This window comes from Canis aureus, chromosome 1 (assembly GCF_053574225.1).
Source record: "Canis aureus isolate CA01 chromosome 1, VMU_Caureus_v.1.0, whole genome shotgun sequence".
NCBI classification, from domain to species: Eukaryota; Metazoa; Chordata; class Mammalia; order Carnivora; family Canidae; genus Canis; species Canis aureus.
The window spans coordinates 81,631,671-81,653,914 of NC_135611.1; positions in this window are offsets into that span (position 1 = coordinate 81,631,671).

Below are 22,244 nucleotides of genomic sequence, written 5' to 3' on the forward strand. Positions count from 1 at the left end.
CCTGAAGGCAGGAGCTAAACTGCTGAGCCACCCAGGGATCCCCAGGTAAAACTATTCTTACAATAGATATTATAATGGTAGGTATGGATCATTATACATTTGTTAAAGCCCACAGAATGTAAAAGAAGAGTAAACCCTAAAGGGGAACTGACAACTTTGAGGACAATAATGTACTAATGTAGGCTCATCAATTATAATAAATGCACCAATGTATTGGATGATGTTAATAATGAGGAAGGCTGTACATGTGTGGAGACAGGAGGTATATGGGAAAGTCTGTGTCTTCTCAGTTTTACTCTCAACCTGAAAACTGCCCCCCCCTAAAATAAAGCCTATTTAAATAAAACAATAAGGATGGGAAAACATTTGTCATGTGAGTAATAAAAATGTGCCTATATTTAGAGCTGAAAAAGTAGACTTCAGGAATATTACTAGATATAAATAAAAACATTTTGTAATGCTAAAGAAGTTCATTTATCCAAAAGACATTATCCTAAATACATATGCACCTATAAACAAAGCTTCAAACACACAAAGCAAAAACTGACATAATTGAAAAAAATAGAACTGTTCTTGCTGAACAAGACTCTCTCCATAACTGGTAGAACTAATAAACATAATGTAAGTCAAGGACATAGAAGACTGTGTAACACCACCAGCAACCTAACCTAGTTCACATTTAATCCCTTATTCTCTTCAAGTCACCACCCTATCTTTTTTGTTTTGTTTTGTTTTTTGTTTTTGTTTTTTTACCACCCTATCTTTTTATTTTCACAACTATCACTCAAAATAGGCGTTACTATCTGGTAAAATAAAATTGTATTCCCTGGCTTTTTCTCACTCTGCAACTTCCTCTGGTGTGGCTTCTATATTCTGTCAGTGTTTTGAAATAATTCTCATTGAGCTCAGGAATAATCACTCTTTCCCTAAACACAGAAGATATTCTTCAGACCTTATTTCCCATTTCAGAAGTATTAACACCAAGGACTGCATTTTACTTCTTAAAAGAAGAGAAAAAAGAATTTATTGCAGTGCTTCTGTTATAACACACTTCTTCCACTGTTTTCTTAGCCTTTGATTTTCTTCTCAGGTTCACCAAACCATCAAATGCTGAAGAATTTTGGGGCATCCCTTCTTTCCAATCTCTTAGGAGAGAAATTTTAATTGCCACCTATATACCAATGATTCCTAAATTAATATCTCTCATCCAGACTCCAGACTCATATTTAACTGCCAGCATGACACATTAGTAGATGAAAGACAGCTCAAAGTCAGCAAGTAAAAAACCTACTCTGTTCTCCTGCCTGGTCTTCCTTCTTCCTCTCCCACACTAACCAAATCTAATCCATCATCATATCATCATGATTTTACCTACCAAATATTTAAGGCACATCTGTCTATCATCACTACTTTGGCTCAAGATACCAAGATTAATCATCTGAACTATGGCAGTAACCTCTTAACGTGTCTGTGTTGACCTGACATCCATTCAGTGGCCCTCTAACATCTGTTTTCTTCAAAGCAGCCAGAGACATTTTCAATACACACATAACATATCCCCTTTCCATACCCCCTACCCTCCAGCCCAACTTAAAACTCTTAGATGGTTTCTTGGGATAAATATAAAGACCTTGGGATCCCTGGGTGGCGCAGCGGTTTGGCGCCTGCCTTTGGCCCAGGGCGCGATCCTGGAGACCCGGGATCGAATCCCATATCAGGCTCCCGGTGCATGGAGCCTGCTTCTCCCTCTGCCTGTGTCTCTGCCTCTCTCTCTCTCTCTGTGACTATCATAAGTAAATAAATAAAAATTTAAAAAAAAAAAAATAAATAAATATAAAGACCTTAATTATAGCCTACATGGCCAGACTCACGTGAGAGCAAGCCCACCTGGTATCTCTGTTCTTGCTGTACCAGCCTTTTCTATATGCCTGATCATCACCATGTTCTCCTGCTAGGATCTTTGCACATACCAGTCCCTTCTCCCTGAGGTATCTCTTGCTTGTATCAGCAAAGTAAGTGCTCACTTTGAGCTCAAATCTCAGATTTCCCATCCTCAGGGAAGCCTTGTCGTGGGCTCTCAGTGCCATATACCTCTCCATCCTAGCAATAGTTAACATTTGGCTTCGTGACTGTGTGGTTAATATTCTTCTCTCTCACTAGACTGCAAGGAACATGAACACTGGGCTTTTTTGCTCTCCAATGCATTCCCAGTATCTAACACACTTCTGGGTATATGGTAGGCGCTCAGTAAACGCTGGCTGACTAACTGCACACATTTAGATAAATGCAAGGCCTTCATAAACAGATGTTCCGTTTCTCTTTTCTGATCCCCTTCTCTCTCAGCAGTGCTACCTTCCTTTCTGAGATGGAACAGGACTTGTACAATACATTATGCCCAGTTTATCAAGTCTCACAAATCAAACTGTATATTCCATTGGAAGGAATTCCTTCCAAAAAAATGCAAGTCAAACAAAAGGTCCAGATTATGTTAAAATGGTGTTTTGGGAACTCACACTACTGTTAGTAGTGCCTTAGGAAGGTGTCTCAGAGCCTCCATGACAACAGATGGAAACACAACTATAAACTACTAAACTTTGAGGACAGAAATTCCAAGGGCAGTGGGGGTCTGTGGGAGGTTTTGTTATGGCCCAGATGGTGCCCCAAAGATGTCTACATTCTTATCTCTAGTACTGATGACTATGTTATATAATGTGCAATGGGAATTAAGGTTATAGACAAAATTAAGGCTGCTAATGAGATTCTCTTGGGTTATCTACATAGGCCCAATCTGATCACAAGGATCCTTAAAAGCAAAAGTAGGAGACCAAAAAAAAGTCAGATGTTGCAGTGATTTAAGAAGAACTCTACTGACCCCTACAGGCTTTGAAAGTGGGAGGGGACCATAAGCCAAAAATACAGGCAACTCTAGAAACTGGAAAAGGCAAAAACACAGATTGGCCTTAGAGCCTCCAAAACAGAATGCGGCTCTGCTTACATTGTAGCCCAGTGGGACATGGGGCAGACTTCTGACCCCCAGAACTACAAGATAATAAATTTTCATAGTTGTAAGCCACTAAATTTGTGCTAATTTGTAACAGCAGCAATTGGTAACAAATACTAGATCAAAAAGCCTTTTCCAATTAGCATGGTTGGCTACAGCGTCAAAATAACAACTGGTGAGAAGCTTCTCAGAAAAGATGGCACTAATCAGTCAGAAAATTGTGTCACATGGTGAATACCTCTTAGAGCCTTCTAAATGAGTTTATAGCAAGAGACAGTTGGTCAGGATTTAACTGTTTAAGAAAACATCCAGGTTCAGAGGCATCAACACACACTTCTCAGCTCTCCTTGCCCAATCTTGGTATTCTTTCAGCTAGATGTTCTTTCAAGCTGAAGGCTCACAAGCAAAAGGAACTTGAGATACTTCCCAAGCAGTCTACTGAGAATCTTCCTCCTTTCTCCTAGTCCAGCTAGACCAGTGTGCAACTGGGTGGCTGGCCCGACAGTGGATCACTCTGTCTTTGAGGTCACGTGGCATAGTGTCAGTCAGGACTTTTGAGAGCAAGAATTGTGGCTTAGCCTGAATCTTCTGCAGATGGGGTTGTAGTTGGTAAATAGGTCAAGACTTTCCAAAAATAAAAGCTAGAAGCGATGAATTCTCTAAGAGATAGGTTTTTGGAAAATAAAATGATATGAAAACAAACTATGCGAAGCACATTCTTTAAGCATTAGTGTATTTGAGAGATGATGTAATACCAACCAGACTAAGTGCACACAGACTTCTTCCTATTGGCTTACTGCCCCAATGATGGAGCCTTTGCTCTTGGCTAAACCTTTAAGCTGTTATTACAACTCCTTATTTCCTCATATTAGTTAATAAAATAAAACTCAAGTGAGTAACAGAATTAATATCTTTCTCTCTTGGGCATATTGCTTCTATTCTGTTTTGCCTTTTGAAAGTAGTTGTCTTGAACACAAAGTGTTCTGTTTAGACCATTATCCCAGCTGACACAGCCAACAATTCAGCTTTTTGAGAGAAATCTTAGCCTCATCAAGCAACTTTCTTTGTATTTCTGTTAGCCTCCTACTGGGTAGGAAGTCAGACTTTTATTATTGTAAATTTTGTGCTGAACATGTGTTCAACATATGCAACTTAAATATCAACTTCCCAAACTGAGCATAATCCTGGGGGCATATGGGGGCTGGGACAAAAGAGGAGTCAGGAATATAGAAATATATAGGATGATGGCAAGGGGCCACTCTTCATTCTAACTTCTCTCTTTTCTAATGGAATTCAGCTACCATGGACAAAGGACCCCATAGCCCAGAGGATTTTTACAGCTGTGAGCACAAAGACTAATGGATAACTTGGCAACTGGTTGTAGATTTAAGTTTCCTGTCCCAAACAAATCTTTTCCCATATTTATTTCACATAGATTATATCTTCAAAGTTCTAAGCCTCTCTGCTGTGAATGCAAAATTTAAGGCGATTAAATGAATCTGTGGTTAAAAGTACTTTTTATAACTAATTCTGTTGCATTTAAAGAACTTTAGGGAGTACAGTGATCCCTTCAGTCCACACATAGCAAAATAGACCCTTTGAGCTAAATCAAGCATTCTTGTGAATGTCAGGAATGGATCTTGTGGCATGCATCCCTTCTCTCTGCCATCTAAGCTGCTCTAAATCCTGTGATAGACGTCATGATGTACAGGTGAAAGTCACATCTCTGTCAAACTCAGCTATACAGAATGTACTCTTAAATTTGAAAGATAAAGTTATCTCTGAAGCTGAAAGAGAAATCATGAAGGAAATGAAGCTTGAATTCTTAGAGTTCTCACTCCTTTTGACTTTATATACAAAAACCTGAGGAGGGCTTTATTATGATTACACTGTGCTTAAGGGCTCTAGAATATCAATTATAATGGATATATTGGAACAAAAACAATCAGCCTCATAATCTGAGTAATCCATAATGAGAAGAATCAAGAGTATTCAAGAAGAATTTAGGTGATCTTTATAATATTGTTTAAAGATAACAGAAGAGTTAAGAATATATGGACAAAGACTTCTATCAATAACTAACCCAACTAGAATTTGAAAAGCATGCTTGAAATTTGATCAAAATTGATTTTATTGGGCTTTGGCTCCTGGGAAGGTAGAATAAACATTTTCACTATTCTTCTCATCAAGTTCAACTAAAAAACCTTTACATTATAAAATAAACCCAGGAATCTGAAAGGTAGAGAGAAAAAAATCAGACTGACTACACTTTGGAACTTGAGGAATGACACAATAATGAGTTCCCTGTCTTTCCTTTTGCTTAATTTATCCTGAATTTGGAGGTGAAGAAGCTGGTTACCCAGAAACACCAATAGGTAAAGACAAAAAAAAAAAAAAAAAAAAAGCACCCCTCCACCCCCCAGTCTACTCTTTCTAGCCAGGAAAGGGACATCCTATCAAGACAATAACTGCTCTATTTAGACAATAACTGCTCTATTGCAACCAAATATCCCACAGAAATTGTGGGCTTGCTCCTCTCTGATCTTGCCAATGTCAAGTAAGGAACCTAGATGGACTCCCATCTTCATGGAACTGTGATGAGGCATCTCAATGTCCTTGTAAAAGTGATGTCAAAGAGGCCAAATAGGGCACCAGGACTCTAATCCCCACTGGCTGATAATAAGCTCTCTCCAACCCAGACAGTACTAGTAGAGACCACATGGAGAGCCTGGACTTCCACCTCCATTCAGCAGTAGGAAAATAACTCTCCCTGTCCCTGCTGAGGTGGAGTCAGAGGCAGCATACTGGAGAGTTCAGACTTTCATTTTTGCTTAATAGTAATGAGGCTACAACCATCCCGGTGTCAGTAACAACCACATGGGAGCCAAAGTTTCTTCCTTTGCACAACAGTAAGGAGGACCCTCCATCGTTTGGTGTCAATGTAGGAACCTGAACTTCTACCTACACCTTACCATATGGGAGTGGTGGCTGGTTCTTATTTAAACCTATTTTAGCTGGACCTAAGTATCATAATGTACTATAAAACATCCAGATTTTGCTTGAAAATCACTCATCATGCTAACTAGGAAGATCTCAAATGAATGAAAGAGGAGAATCAACAGATACTGCATTGATAAGAAAAGATATTAGAATTATCTGACAAAATGTTAAAGCAACATAATAAAAATGCTTTTATGAGCAATTATAAACTTGCTTGAAAAAAATGAAAAAATAAAAGTTCAAAAAAATAAAAAGCCACAGTAAAGAAATATAAAAGTAAAAATTTACAACTGAAAACTATAATTGAATAAAAAAACTCAGGGTGCCTGTCGGGCTCAGTTGGAAAAGCATGTGACTTTTGATCACAGTGTTGTGAGCTTGAGCCCTACACTGGGTATAGAGATTACTAAAATAGCTTAAAAAAAAAAAAACTAGTTAATAAAAGCAAAAGCTCAGTGGATGGGCTCAACAGCAAAATCAAGGGGATAGTCAGGGTGGGTTTGGAATCAATCAACTGAAGGATAGAATAATAACGAAACTAACAAAAAGTAAATAAACTGGAAAAAAAAAAAAAGAGCCTGAAGTATCTATGGTAATAAAACAAAAGATAACATTCATGTCACTGAAATTCCAGAAGAGAGGAAAAGAGGATAGGACTGAAAAAGTCTCCAAGAAATACAGACTGGAATTTCCCAATTTGGTGCCTGGGAGGCTCAGTTGTTTAAGTGTCTGATTCTTGATCTCAGGTCTTGAACTCAGGGTCAAGTGGAGCCCACTTAAAAAAAGGAGAAAATTTTCCTTCATGTAACAAGGTCTTAGGCAAATTGTTACTAGCAGATCTACCTTAAAAGAATGTACAGAGGAAGTTCTCTAAACAGAAAGGAGGTTAAACACAAAGTTTAAAAGTAGATTTGCAACAGCAAGAAGGAGGAAAGAACAGAGTCACAAGTATGAATAAATGCAATAGTTTTTCCTTTACACTTCAATTTTAGAAATGTATTTTATTTATTTATTCATTCATTCATTTATGTTGAGAGAGAGAGTGGGGGTGGGGGGGTGGGGGGTGGAGAGGGGAGGGAGAGAAAGCATCTTAAACCTGATGAGCCTGACAAGGGGCTTAATCTCACAACCTGAAATCACAACCTGAGCTGAAATCAAGAGAAGCTTAACTGACTGAGCCACCCAGGCTCCCCTACTCTTCCATTTTTTTTTTTTTTAAATATTGTATTTGTTCATGAGAGACACAGAGAGAGAGAGAGAGAGAGAGAGAGAGAGGCAGAGACATAGGCAAAGGGAGAAGCAGGCTCCATGCAGGGAGCCTGACACAGGAGTCGATCCTGGAACTCAGGGATTACACCCTGGGCCGAAGGCAGGCGCCAAACTGCTGAGCCACCCAGGCGTCCCTAATTTTTTGAAGTATGTTTTGTAGTAGAAAAAAAATACCCTTTCTTATGTAATTCCTAATCATTGCAGAGGAAATAGTTAAAGGTGATTATATTTTAAATCAGAGAGAGGAAAGGATATAAATGATTTTTTTTTTTTTTTTAAATTTATTTATGATAGTCACAGAGAGAGAGAGGCAGAGACACAGGCAGAGGGAGAAGCAGGCTCCATGCACCGGGAGCCCGACGTGGGATTCGATCCCCGGTCCCCAGGATCGCGCCTTGGGCCAAAGGCAGGCGCCAAACCGCTGCGCCACCCAGGGATCCCCGAGAGGAAAGGATATAAAGTAAGGTTTCTATACTGCATCAGTATGATGATGCCAGTGGACTGGGATATATATATGTACCAGTTAGACCAATCACTAAAAAAGCTATTCAGAGAGATAGATCCAAAACCACTACAGATAAATCAAAATGGAATTCAAAAACATGTTAAAAACAAAAAACAAAAAACAAAAAAACATGCTCCAGTGACCCACAAGGATGTAGATGAAAAAACCCCAAAGAAATAAAAGAAAGAACAAAAAAATAAGATGGCATGCTAAAACCCAAACATACTAATTACATTTAAATACAAGTGGTCTAAATACACCAATTAAAATATAGAGATTAGCAAATGGATTAAAGCCATGACCCAGGTGAGATAGGGAAACTCCATATAAATCTACTTTTTGCTCCTTTTCCTCCTTCTATTCTCGGTAGGACTGTACCTCCATTTTACATATGCCTCAGAATGCAAATAGTCTATGCTTTCCTTGTGAGGGACAAAGAATTGATGATTTCTTTAGAATTGATAATGTCTAAGGAAGAACTAGGTAAGAATGACCAGATAAAGCCATCTCAGTCCTATTCTAGACCACTGGAGCTAGATATCTTGATGCAAGACCCCTTGGTTCTAAGGAATAATTTAGGCTCATGTCTTTGTTCTAACTGGTTCCTGGATGCCTGAGAAGACAAGTAAACCAAACCACGATCTTCAGTAAAAACTCTAGACCTCGAGCAAAGATGAGACTCTCTTTTCCTTCTTGAGTCTCCCAGACATTCTGTCAGAACCTGCATCATCTCTATATTGTCAATACACTCTTCTTTCACCTCTTGCTGGTTTGCATTTGCACAGCCAGAGACCCCCTAGGTCCTTGGACCTGGCCTGCTGGCATCACAGCTATTTATTCATTTGAAACGTAATACAGCCAACTTGAAAGTAAAGTGGTGGAAAATAATATATCATTATGACTTTAGTCAAAGGAAAGCAGACAGGACTATGCTAATAGGAGATAAACTTCAGAGCAAAGAAAATTACCAAAGATATCACATAACAATAGAAGAATTCACATAATCCACCAAGGAGACCTAGCAGCCCTAAATTTGTATGCACCAAACAGAGATGCAAAATATGCAAAGCAAAAACTGGAGAGAAAGGAGAAATGGCAAGTCCACTATAGCTGGGGATGTCACCTCTCTCAACAATTAAAAGAAAAACTAGGCAGAAAACTAGCAAGGATATAGAAGAACTCAACACCATCAAACAACAGGATCTTAACATCGATTAAACACTCCATCCAACAGCAGAATATGCATTATTTTCATGTGCCTCCCATATATATATGTGTACATGCACATCCATGGGCCATAAAATAAATCTGAACAAATTTAAAAGAATAAAATCATACAGAGTACATTCTCTGACCATAAATCAAATTAGACCATTAATAACAGAAAGGAAACAGAAAAATTACCCCATACTTGGAAATGAATCAGCATAATTCTAAATAACCCATAGGTCAAAAAGAAAATCTCAAAGTCTCAAAACACATAAAACTGAGTGAAAATTAAACTCTAACATATCACACTGGATTCAGAGAACAAAATTCTGAACACTAAATGTATATATTAGAAAACAAAAAAATGTTTCAAGTCACTAATTTAAGCTTCATCTCAAGAACAAAGGAGGAAAAGGGGACAAAATAAACAAGGCAAGCAAGCAGAAGAAAGGAAATAAGAGCAGAAGTAAATTAAACTAAAAAAAAAAAAAAAAACTAATGGAGAAAAATCACTAAAACAAAAACAAAGAGCTGGTTCTTTGAAAAGACCAGTAACATTGAGGTTCTAGCAAGACCAAAAGAGAAAAAAACAGAGAAATTACAGATTACCAATATCAGGAAGGAAACAAGGCTATCACTACAGATATCAAAATATAATAAGGAGAGCAGCCAGGGTGGCTCAGCGGTTTAGCGCCGCCTTCAGCCCAGGGCCTGATCCTGGAGACCAGGGATCAAGTCCAACGTCAGGCTCTCTGCATGGAGCCTGTTTCTCCTTCTGCCCTTGTCTCTGCCTCTCTCTCTCTCTCTCCCCGTCTCTCATGAATAAATAAATAAAATCTTTATTAAAAAATTAAATAAATAGAAATGAATATAATAAGGGAATACCATAAACAATGCTACACACATAAAATTGACATTTTAGATAAAAGGGATCACTTCTTCAGAACACATAACTGCCACAACTAACTCAAGATTAAATAGATAATTTTAATGGCTCTTCAAGGAAATTGAAATTTTATCTTAACTCTGAAAATAAATTCCCAGGCCTAGATTGTGTTTACTGGACAATTCTATATGTTCAAAGAAGAATTATCCTGATTATATACTCTCTTTGAGAAATTAGAAAAGGAGGGAACACTTCACAATTCATTTTATGAAGGAATGTTACCTTGAGACTAAAATCAAAGACAGCACAACACAGAAACTACAGACTGAATCCCTCATGTATATAGGTTTCAACCTGATTGGGCCACCTTAACAAAATACCATTGACTGGGTGGTTTAAACAACAGATGTATTTCTCATAGTTCTGAGGACTGAAAAGTCCAAAATTAAAGTGTCAACCAATTTGGTTTCTGGGAAGCTCTCTTCCTGGCTTACAGATACCCTTTTCCTCTCTTCTTCTTCTTCTTCTTCTTCTTCTTCTTCTTCTTCTTCTTCTTCTTCTTCTTCTTCTTCTTCTTCTTCTTCTTCTTCCTTTTCTTTCTTTCTTTCTTTCTTCTTCTTTTCTTCTTCTTTCCTCCTCCTCCTCCTCTTCTTCTTCTTCTTTGTTGTTGTCGTCGTCGTCTTTTTTTTTTTTTTTTTTGCTACATCCTTACATGATCTTTTCTCTGGGTGTGCATGTGGACAGAGAGGAAGAGCTCTTCCCCTTCTTTTAAGGTCACTAATGCCATCACAAATCTTTATCCTCATGAGCTAATCGAACTCTGTTTACTCCCCCAAAGCTCCATCTCCAAATATTACATCAATGGGGTTTAGGGCTTCAACAGAGGATTTTGAGGAGTGGTAACACAAACATTCAATTCATAAAGACATAAATATAAAATTCCTTAAAAAAAAAAAAAAAAAAAAATAAAATTCCTTGACAAAATAGAATTCAGCAATATATAAAATAGCATAGAATTCAACAATATATAAAAAACAATCATGCACCATGATCCAGTGGAGTTTACTCCAGGGAAACAAAACTAGATTAATATTTGGAAATCAATCAAATATATCATTTTTGCAGGTTAATTAAGAAAAATGGCATAGTTCTATCCATCAATGCAGAAAAAGCATTTGACAGAATGCAGTACTCATTCATGATAAAAACTCTCAAAAATAGAAATAGAGGACTGCCTCAACTTCATGAAAAAGCATCTTCAAGGGGTGCTTGAGTGGCTCAGTTGGTTGGGTGTCAGACTTGATTTTGCTGGAGCTGGATCTTGGAATTGTAAGATCAAGCCACATGACAGGCTCCATGTTCTGCACAGAGTCTGCTTGAGATTCTCTCTCTCCCTCTCCCTCTATACTTTACCCTACTTGCACACACACACACTCTCTCTAAATAAATATCTAAAAAAAATCCTACAAATAACATTATACTTTTTTCCTAAAATTGGAAAAAAGGCAAGGATGTTCATTTTTATTCTTCTTCTTAACCATTATACTGGGAAATCTAGCTGATGCAATACAAAAGAAAATAAAGGTCTACACATCAAAAAGAAAACTATTCCTATTAACAAATGATATGTTCCATTTTTTGAGAATCTCTGGGGTGCCTGGTTGGCTCAGTTGGCTAAGCATCCGCCTTTGGCTCAAGTCATGATCTCAGTATCCTGGAATGGAGCCCCTCATTGGGCTCCCTGCTCAGTGAATGTGCTTCTCCCTCTCCCTCTGCCCCTCCTCCCATGTCCCTGCACACTCTCACACTCTCTTTCAAAAACAAATAAAATCTTTTAAAAAAATTAAAATCTTGATGAATCTACAAAAATCTCCTAGATCTAATAAGTGAGTTCATCAAAGTTATAGGATACAAGACAAACATACAAAAATCAATTTTATTTCTATATACTAGTAATGGATCCCCCAAATTAAAACTGTATTCTGATTTACAATTGCTAGAATACTTAGGTGTAAATCTAACAAAATATTTTTAAGACTTATATGATGAATACTAGAAAATGCTGAAAAAGAAATTAAATAAAATCTAAATGGAGAGGCATACTGTGTTCTTGGGTTTGAAGACTCAACGTAGTGAAAATGTCAGTTCTGCCCAAGTAGATATAAAGATTCAATATAATTCCTATCAACATTCCAAGATTTTTATATAAATAAACAAGATTATTCTATGTGGGATGATAGAATAGCAAAGAAAATAAAATAGCTTAAATGGTTTTGGAAAAGAAAAATAAAGTGAGGGGAATTCCGTCTAAAAGATGTCAAGATGTATTATAGAGCTCAAATAATCAAGATTATGTGGTATTGGAGAAGGGACATATAGATGAATGGAACACATTAGAGAACCCAGAATTAGACTCATACAAATATGCCCAACTGACATTTTACAAAGGCATAAAAGCAACTCAATGGAGAAAGGATGGCATTTTTAGAAAAAAGTGCTGGAGCAACTGGACAAAAATAGGTTAAAAATGAACCTTCATCTATAAATCTCATGTGAAAATCGCAGACTTAAATGTAATATGTAAAACTATCAAGTCTTTAGAAAAAATATGAGAAAACCTTTGGGTTCTAGACTTAGGCAAAGATTTCTTAGGGACACCTGGGTGGCTCAGGTCATGATCCTGGGATTCCAGGATCGAGTTCCGCATCAGACTCGGAGCCTACTTCTCCCTCTGCCTATGTCTCTGCTTCTCTCTCTGTCTCTCATGAATTAAAAAAAAAAAAAATTCTTGGCTTGACACCAAAAGCAAGATTCCTAACAGGAAAAAAAAAAAAAAGCCCTGATAAATTGGACTAAGTAAAAATTTTAAAATTTAATGCTTTATAAACTTTTAATATATAGAAATCATTGAGCTTCTACACAATAATAAAGTAGCAGAAAGAGAAATTAAGAAAACAATTCCATTTACAGTTGCACCAAAAAGAATACAACATCTAGGAATAAACTTACCAAGGAAGTGAAAGACCTATATTCTAAAAACTATAAAACTTGATAAAAGAAATTGAAGATGACACAAATGGACATTCCATGCTCATAGCTTTGAAAAATTAATATTGTTAAAATATCCATACTACCCAAAACAATATACAGATTCAGTGCAATCCCTATCAAAATACTAATAGTGTTTTTCACAGAACTACAACACTAAAAATTTGTATAGAACCACGAAAGATCAAAGCAATCTTAAGAATGACAGAGCTGTAGGCCTCAAAACCCTAGATTTCAAGATATACTACTAAGCTGTAGTAATCAAAGCAGTACGGTACAACACAAAAATAGACATAGAGGTCAATGAATCAGAATGGAAAGCCCAGAAATAAACCCATGCTTGTATGGTCAATAATCTAGAACAAAATCAAGAATATATAATAGGAGAACATGGTCTCTTCAGCAAATGGTACTAGGAAAACTAGAAGCTAGATAGGAAAGAAAGAAACTTGACTGCATTCTAAAATCATACACAAAAATAAACTTAAAATGTGTTAAAGACCTAAATGTGAGACCTGAAGCTATAAAACCCCTAGGAAAAGGAAAAAAAAAAAAACATAGGCAATAGTTCCTTTGACAAGCAACATTTTTCTAGATAGGTCTCCTCTGGCAAGAGAAACAAAAGCAAAAATAACCTATTAGCTCTACACCAAAATGAAAAGACATTGCACAGTAAACTGTCAACAAAACAAAAAGGCAACTTACTAAATGGGGGAAGACATTTGTAAACATTATATCCAATAAAAGGTTAATATCCAAAATACACAAAGAACTTCTGCAACTCAACAAACAAAAAGTGGATATCCACTTAAAAATGGGCAGAGGACCTGAATACACATTTTCCCAAAGAAGACATACAGATAGCCAATAGATACATAAAAAGTTGCTCAACATTACTAATAAAAAAATTTCAAATCAAAACCACAATACACCTGTCAAGATGTCTACAATCAAAAAGATAAGAAATATGTAATTGATGAGGAATGTAAATTGGTGCAGCCGTTGTGGAAAATAGTATGGAGTTTCCTAAAAAATCTTAAAAGTAGAAATACCATATTACCCAGTAATTCTACTACTTGGTATTTTACCCCCAAAAACACTAATTCAAAAGTATATATTCACCTTTATATTTATTGCAGCATTATTTACAATAGCCAACCAACTGTCCATCTAAAGACAAATGAATAAAGAAGATGTAGTATATATACAATGGAGTATTTCTCATAGAAAAATATTACTCGGTCAAAAAAAAATGAACAAGATCTTGCCATTTTCAATAATGTAGATGGACCCAGAGGTCATTATGCTAAGTGAAATAAGTCAGAGAATAACAAATACCATAGACCTTCACTTTTAAGTAGAATCCAGAAAAACAAAAACAAACAAAAACTGGCACAGACCCATAAATATAAATGATGAACTAATGGTTGCCAGAGTGGGATGGGCAAAATTGAAGGAAAGTGGAGGTACAGGTTTCTAGTTATGGTGTAAATCACAGGATGAAGGTTCAGTGTAGAGAATACAGTGAATGGTATGGTAATACTGTATTAGGTGACAGATGATAGCCACACTTCTGGTGAGCATAACATAACATATAGAGTTGAGTTGTTGAATCACTATATTGTACACATGGAAAAAATGCAATCTTGCATGTCGACAATAAAAACCAAAAACAATAACACCAAAATGTCAATTTTTAAAAAACTTTGTCTTTTATAAAGACCCTGTCATGAGGCTGAAAAGAGGAGAAAATATTTGCAAATCCTTTATCTGATAAAACATTACTATCTAGAATAGATAGAATTAAAAACTCAACAGGAAAAGAGCAAACAATCCAATTAGAAAAACAGGTGAAAGTCATGAAAAGATAGCTCACGCCAAAAGATACATAGGTGGAAAATAAACACACAAAGAGATGTTCTCTATCATTAGCCATTGCGGAAATGCCAAAAAAATCACAATGAGATGTCACTCAACACCTATCAGAATGGCTAAAATAAAACACAGTAATAATAGGAAATGTCAGGGTAAGCATGGAGGAACTCAATCACAACACATTGTTGATGAGAATGTTAAATGGTACAGCCACTCTGGAAGACAGTTTGGTAGTTTCTTAGGAATTTAACATGTAACAACGAAACGACCCAGAAATTGCACTCCTGGGCATTTATCCCAGAGAAGTGAAAACTTAGATTCACACAAAAATTCATGCATGAATGTTTATAGCAGCGTCATGTTAATAGCCCCATACTGGAAACAACCTAGATGTCTTTTCTCATGAATGGTTAAGCAAACTGTAGTAACCCATACCATGACATAGTACTGTAGTTGAAGCCCTGACCGTTGGCTTTTCTTTTTGTAATCCAAGTGCCTGGCTGAGGCATCCATTTCAAGACCTGCTATCTTGAATAAATGCACTGCCAGTGACTGAGCCAGTTAAAAAAAAAAAAAAATCAGGCAACCTTCCCCCACTGAGGCTCTCTTGTTTTAGAGTTCTTGGTTGATTTCCATAATGGACCACTTGGTCCACTTGGTTTTTCTCTTTGCATCCTTCAAATTACCATTTGTATATTTTACATTCATTTATAAAGAGTGAATTGGTGAGACTCTAGGTCCCTACCCTGGACCCCAATAAAAGCAGGGCTCCAGGCTCATGCACACATTCTTTCTCTCCCTGCAACTTCGAGGTGTACACCCTGGTGTGCCTTGTATGTATGTAGGTAAGACACTATTTTTCTCTTCATAGTGCCCCAATGGGTATTGCTAAAGGGGGTCTTGTAACTATAAGAGCAGCCATAAGGGTCAGTCCAGTCCTAATGTTGGTTTGGAAAGGGGAAATGTCTGTAGGAAGCTTACCGGGGCCCAGTGAGTGCCTCCAGGTGCTTCTAGCCCATAGGATACCATTACTGTGGACAGGCTGAGATAGGCACACAACTACTCAGCAATAAAATGGACACAATTGTTGATACACCCAATAAGCTGGATAAGTCTGTGGGGAATTATGCTAAATGAAAAAAAGCCAACCCCAAAAGATTGTAATATAGGAGTCCCTTTATTTCATTTCAAGAATGTTCTTGAAATGACTAATTTATAGAAGTGAACAGTGTTCCAGTTGCCAGGGATTATCAAGCAATGAGGGTGCAGGGTAGTGGGTACAATTACAGAAAAGCAACATGAGGGATCTTTGTGGTGATGCGAATATTTTGTGCCTTCACTTGTCATTGTCAACATCCCAGTTGTGATATTATACTACAAATTTGTAAGAAGGTATCACTGGGGAAAACTAAGGCACAAGATATCTCTTTGTTTTAAGCCTTATGCATGTGAACCTACAATTATTTCAAAATGAACATTTTGCTTAAAAATACTGATTTAGTTTCTTGGAAACTTTTGATATTTAAAGACTGCTCTGGGCAGCCCGGCGGGCTCCTCGATTTAGCGCCTCCTTCAGCCCAGGGCGTGATCCTGGAAACCCGGATGGAGTCCCACATCAGGCTCCTTGCATGGAGCCGGCCTCTCTCTGTCTCATGAGTAAATAAAATCTTAAAAAAAAAAAAAAAAAAAAAAGGAAGACAGTGGCTTTGATGCAAGTCTGATCCTGAGTGAAGAAGAAAGGGGAGAGAAGATAGGGTACAAGTATATAAGGAAGTTTTACTAAAGCCATTGGAGAATGTTTGAGGCAGTTGCCAAAAGGAGAGTCTCATATCTCAGCAGTGTGAGGGGATAACGCCTTGTTTTTGACAGCAGCACTGAGGAACTCTAGAAAGGAAAGCACAGTGTCCGCCTCAAGAGTTGGGGGGTGGGCAGCCCAGGTGGCTCAGCGGTTTAGCGCTGCCTTCAGGCGTGATCCTGGAGGCCCGGACTGAGTCCCACATCGGGCTCCCTGCATGGGGCCTGCTTCTCCTTCTGCCTCTCTCTCTCTCTCTCTCTCTCTCTCTCTGTGTGTATCAAAAATAAGTAAAATTAAAAAAAAAAAAGAGTTTTGGGGCAAGCCATTTCTTTAATGGGCCTAGGCTAGATTTATCTAGAGCAGCTGATTTGCACATAATTGGGACGACCTTGAAAACACTGATTAAATTGTTTTAGGGTGCAGCCTGGGTACCCAGTTTTTAAAAGGTCCCCTGGTGATTCTAAAACACAGCCAAGGTTGAAAGCCATTGACATGAAGTCTTCATTTCTATCATCCCATCTTTTGAGTGATAGCTGATATGTGGAGTGGGATCCAGGAGACCTTGCTGGCGTCCATCTGGCTTGCTCTCTATTCCTTCTCTGCCACTCTGGAGGTACTGCCTTCTTCCTCAGTTCTCCCCTTCTTACTGTGAGCATTTAACACAATTTCCTCTCCTCATTATCAGATGCCCTACATGGACACATGCATCCATTAGTTTGAGTGTTGATCTGCTTCAGATGATGTGAAAGACCAAATTACCTCCATATGAGAATCTGATGATCATCCAGTCAAATGAATCTGACGCCCCCTCCATGGATGTGTTTGATTTGTGTGACCTTGGTCGAGTCACTTTCCCTCTCTTGGCTTCAGTTTCCTCATCTCTAAAATAAAAGGGCTCTGCCCTCCAGTAATTCCATTACTTTCCTACATTTCTCTCCTGGCCTCTTTTGTTTGACAATTACTTTGGTTTCTATGATAGGAAAGGAAATAACATTAAAACACCAATTTTGTTGGCTTTGAATAGCAGAGAAGCAAAAGTCACTTTCACCAAAATTCTATAGGGATATTAAATATATTCCTTCTTGAATTTATTGTCAATCTCAGTGAATAACTGGCAATTTAAAATATTTACTCAGTGCCAGGAGATGATGTATGGAGTAGCAATTGTGTGGGAAGTCTGTTTGAAACACTCTGTTCTCAGGATCTCTCCACTGTCAGTTTACAAATGACTTTCGTTCCCTGAAGTGAGAGGGGTCTGTGCTCTTATACTTGTTTATATACATCAAAAACAGCCTTTGTTTAATGCATCAAAACGTAATCCTAGGGGATAAACAGCATGATGTCTTTTAAATCTGTTGCCGGGTTTTCAAGAAGTCATGCTCACATGGAAACACACAAGGGAATAAGGGATAGCAAGTAGAAGCATGAATGGTCTCTGGAAAAATTCATTTGACATAATAGATGTTGATTATCAATAGTGGGGGGAGGCACTGCTATTCCACAGTGACAACTGTATCAAACTATTCTTAGCTCCCAACCACACCACCCCCCACCCCAACACATACCATTCCTCAAATCTTTGGCTTAGCTGCTAGTGCTGAAATGAGCATTCTTTATTCAACGGCTGCTGGATGGCTTGCACTTAAAAAGCTTCCCCTTTGACGGACACCAGCTGAGTCTCTACTGAGACCTGGTCACTAGTGTGAACTTTCTTTTTTAGACAAACTTCATGAGGGGCACTTGGGTAGCTCAGTGGGTTAAGCCTCTGACTTTTGATTTCCTCTCAGATAGTGATCTTGGGGTCCTGAGATCAAGTCCAATGGCAATCTCCATGCTTGGTGGGGGGTCTGCTTCAGATTTTCTCCCTACCCCTCCCCCTGCTCATAGTCTCAAATAAATAAGTGAATCTTAAAAAACAAAACAAGTTCCTAGGTTTAAATCCATTTTCTTCCCTGGCTCACTTCTCTCTTATTCTACATCTCTCAATGAGAGGGCAATCTGAATTACTGGCCAGCAATGAGGCAGTGAAAGAGATTCAAGGCATAGACAGGAAGAAAGGGTCTTTTTTTTTTTTTTTTTTTTTTTTTTAAGAAAAGGTCTTCTAAATGTCTGAAAATCCATAGACAGGGGAGTGGAAATGCTGATGATGAAAAGTGTCAAGTGGTATTTCTAAACTCTGGCAAAGAATTACAGTTAGAGTTTCTGGTGCATTTAGCAGTGTTTGGTGGTTGAAGTTTGAGGAAGAATGGCTTGAAATATAGTCCAAATAACCTTTCTCAAGTTTATACAACGGGGAAAAAGGACCAACTGAAATCCATCTATGAAGTACAATTGGAAATCTGCTGAACTGGAGAGAGAGAGAGGAAGAGAGAGGGACAGAAGAGAATACTGCATTGCCAAATATGGGGAGATTTAAGACAGATTTTACATTCTGCCAAGAAGAACCTCTTACATCCTGTAAATCCAAGTTGTATTTTGCAGAAAGAAAATGAGAACCAGAACATTTAAGTGTACACTATAGGAGAAACTCTTTAGTGATTCCAAAGCAGCTAATCTTTGAAACACAGGGAAATCGTGAGGGTTTTCAACCTAATCAGAGGCTGGACAAAGTGTCCAGCTCAAAAAGACCTTGAGAACACAATGTTATCCAAATGGGGTGCACAGAGCTGAGTGCAGACAGACCCACAAGGCCACAGGCAGGCTTTCTGATAATAACCCTAGATAACTGAACTCAATGTTTTAAAAAACTGGTGGATGCAAGGAAAGTTGTGTCATTTTATCCCTCTTACTCTCTAGTGAGCTGATTCAGCCATCCTGCCACCCACAAAGAGAGCCTTTGATAAAATAGCTATAGGAGACATGATTAATAACTACTTTATCAAGACATGTGTTTCAGGATATTTCAGAAATGGGGGAGTATCTGCCTGTTTTCAGTAGATGATTTTTACCATATATACCATAACAACAACAACAAAACAAATACTCAACAAATAAACCAAAGTGTTAAGCCCAGGGCTTTGCAATCAGATAGATTTGGATTTGATTCCCAGCTATGCAGCTTTCTAGGTAGCCAGGTAACACTAACAAATGACATTGTCTCTCTCTTTAAAAAAAAAAAAAAAAAAAAAAGTTTACTTATTTGAGAGAGATAGAGAGAGGGATCAGGGTGGCGAAGGGCAGATGGAGAGAATCTCATTCCCATCCCAAGCGTGGAGCCCGACTCGGGCTCAATCTCACAATCTTGATATCATGACCTGAGCAGAAACCAAGAGTCAGATGAGTCACCTAGGTGCCCATGACATTGTTTCTTGAAGCCTTGGTTTCTTTATCTCTACTGTAGGATAATCATAATGTTTAGCTAATAGTGTTGTTGGGATAATTAGGTAATATAGTGACTGACACATTGATATTAAGGTGATTTGTGTTTTCCATTAACGGTGCAGAAGTTATAGTTATGAGGACAGAACAGTAATGGTTTTTATGAGATTTTTCAAACAGCTCTATTGAGATATAATTTACAAGGCATAAAATTCATTGTTTTAAATACACAATTCGGTGGGTTTTAGTATACTTACATAGTTGTGCAATCATTACCATACTCTCATTTTAGAACATTTTCTAAGCTTCAAAAGAAACCTATACCTATTAGCTGTCACTTCTCATTCTCTTTCTCTCCAGGCCCCTGGCAAGCACTAAGCTACTTTGTCTTTCTGGATTTGCCTATTTCTGGATTTCTGGATTTGCCTATTCTGGGCCTTTCATACAAATGGTATAAAAAAATATAGTACATGGTCCTTTGTGACTGGTGTCATCATGGCTTGTTCCTTATTTATTTTTACATGAATTATAGCAAATGGAAATCAAAAGGGTTCTCTGTTAGATTATCTCACTGGTTGAATTTAAAAGGACTGACACAAGATTTGAGAAGAAGGGAATGGTTGAGTGCCATATTCTTTTGCAGCAACCATTAAGCAAATAAATCATGCAGTTTGATCACATTAATGCATAACAGCCTTTCCTTATTCATATATTTTCTCTGGATTCAGGCCTCAGCATTTGGCTGCATCATGAAGAAACTCCTTCCAGCATTGAGAATGTCCTTGACTTTGGCCAAGGCCTGACATATTTATTCCTACAGGAAAGCCTGTGGTTGCATGGAACAGCCCTCTCCGTGAGGCTGTGCAACATGACGAAAGGGTGCCCAGTAGGGATGCAGGAGATTTGGTTCCCTTCACTCTGCCACCAACCTTAAAGTGTTTTAAGAATCAAAAGAAATATTGAAACTGCAAGTACTTTGAACAGTGCTCACTACCAGTCAAGACTCCCGCACTGCGGGGGTGGAACTGCTGGCTCTTAAGGTGATTTTATGTTTAACTTTTTGAGGAACTGCCAGCCTGTCTTCCATGCCAGTTGCACCATTTTATATTACCACCAGCAACATACGAGGGTTCTAATTTCTCCATATCCTCACCAAAACTTATTTTCCGTTTTTTAAAAAAGTTACACCTATCCTTGTAGATGTGAAATGATAGGGTGGTTTTGATTTGCATTTCCCTGATGATTAGTGATGTTGAGCATCTTCTCACATGATCATTGGCCATGTGTGTATCTTTAGAGAAATGTCTAATCAAGTCCTTTGCCCATTTCAAAATTCAAATTGGGTTATCTGTCTTTTTGTTGTTGATTTTCAGGAGGTCTTTATTCTGGATAAAGATCTGACCTTATCAGATATAGGATGTGCAAATATTTTCTTCCATTCTGTAGGTTGCCTTTTTCTTCCTTAATAGTTTCCTTTGATGCATTAAAATTTTCAATTTTTTTTTCTGTAAAATTTTCAATTTGGTGAAATCCAATTTATCCATTCTTTTTCTTTTCTTTTCTCCCCCCAAATAACTTATTTCTTCTTTTGTTGCACTTGCTTTTGGTGTTATATGAAAGAGGCCATCGCCTAATCCAAGGTTATGTTATGAAGAAGTACTTCCAGGTTTTCTTCTAAAAGTTTTATGGTTTTAGGGGCATCTGGGTGGCTCAGTCAGTTAAGCCTCTGCTTTTGGCTCAAGTCAGGATCCTGGGGTCCTGGGACTGAGCCCCACACCAGCTCCATGCTTAGCTGGGAGTCTGCTTCTTCCTCTCCCTCTGCCCCTGCTCTCTCTCTCTCTCTCTCTCTCTCTCTCATGAGCACTCTCTCTCTCCCTAATGAATAAATAAAAATCTTAAAAAAAAATAAAATGTTTATAGTTTTAGCTCTTATATCTTTGATTCATCTTGACTTTACCTTTTCATATGATGTGAAGTAAAGGTAGTTGTTACATTAAAAAAATTTTTTTTTAGTTTTTTAAAAAGATTTTATCTATTAATTCATGAGAGACACACAGAGAGAGAAAGAGACATAGGGAGAGGGAGAAGCGGGCTCCCTGAGGGGAGCCCAATGTGGGACTTGATCCCAGGACCCTAGGATCACCACCTGAGCCAAAGGCAGATGCTCAACCACTGAGCCACCCAAGCGCCCCAGTTGTTACATTTTTAAATGATTGCATTTTTGGTGGTTACTAAAATGTCTATGTAATACACTCATTTTTTGCCTCTTGACTCAAAATGCCCAGAATAACACTATTTGGCCCTTTCCAGAGAAGTTTGCCAACCCCTGTGGCCAGGT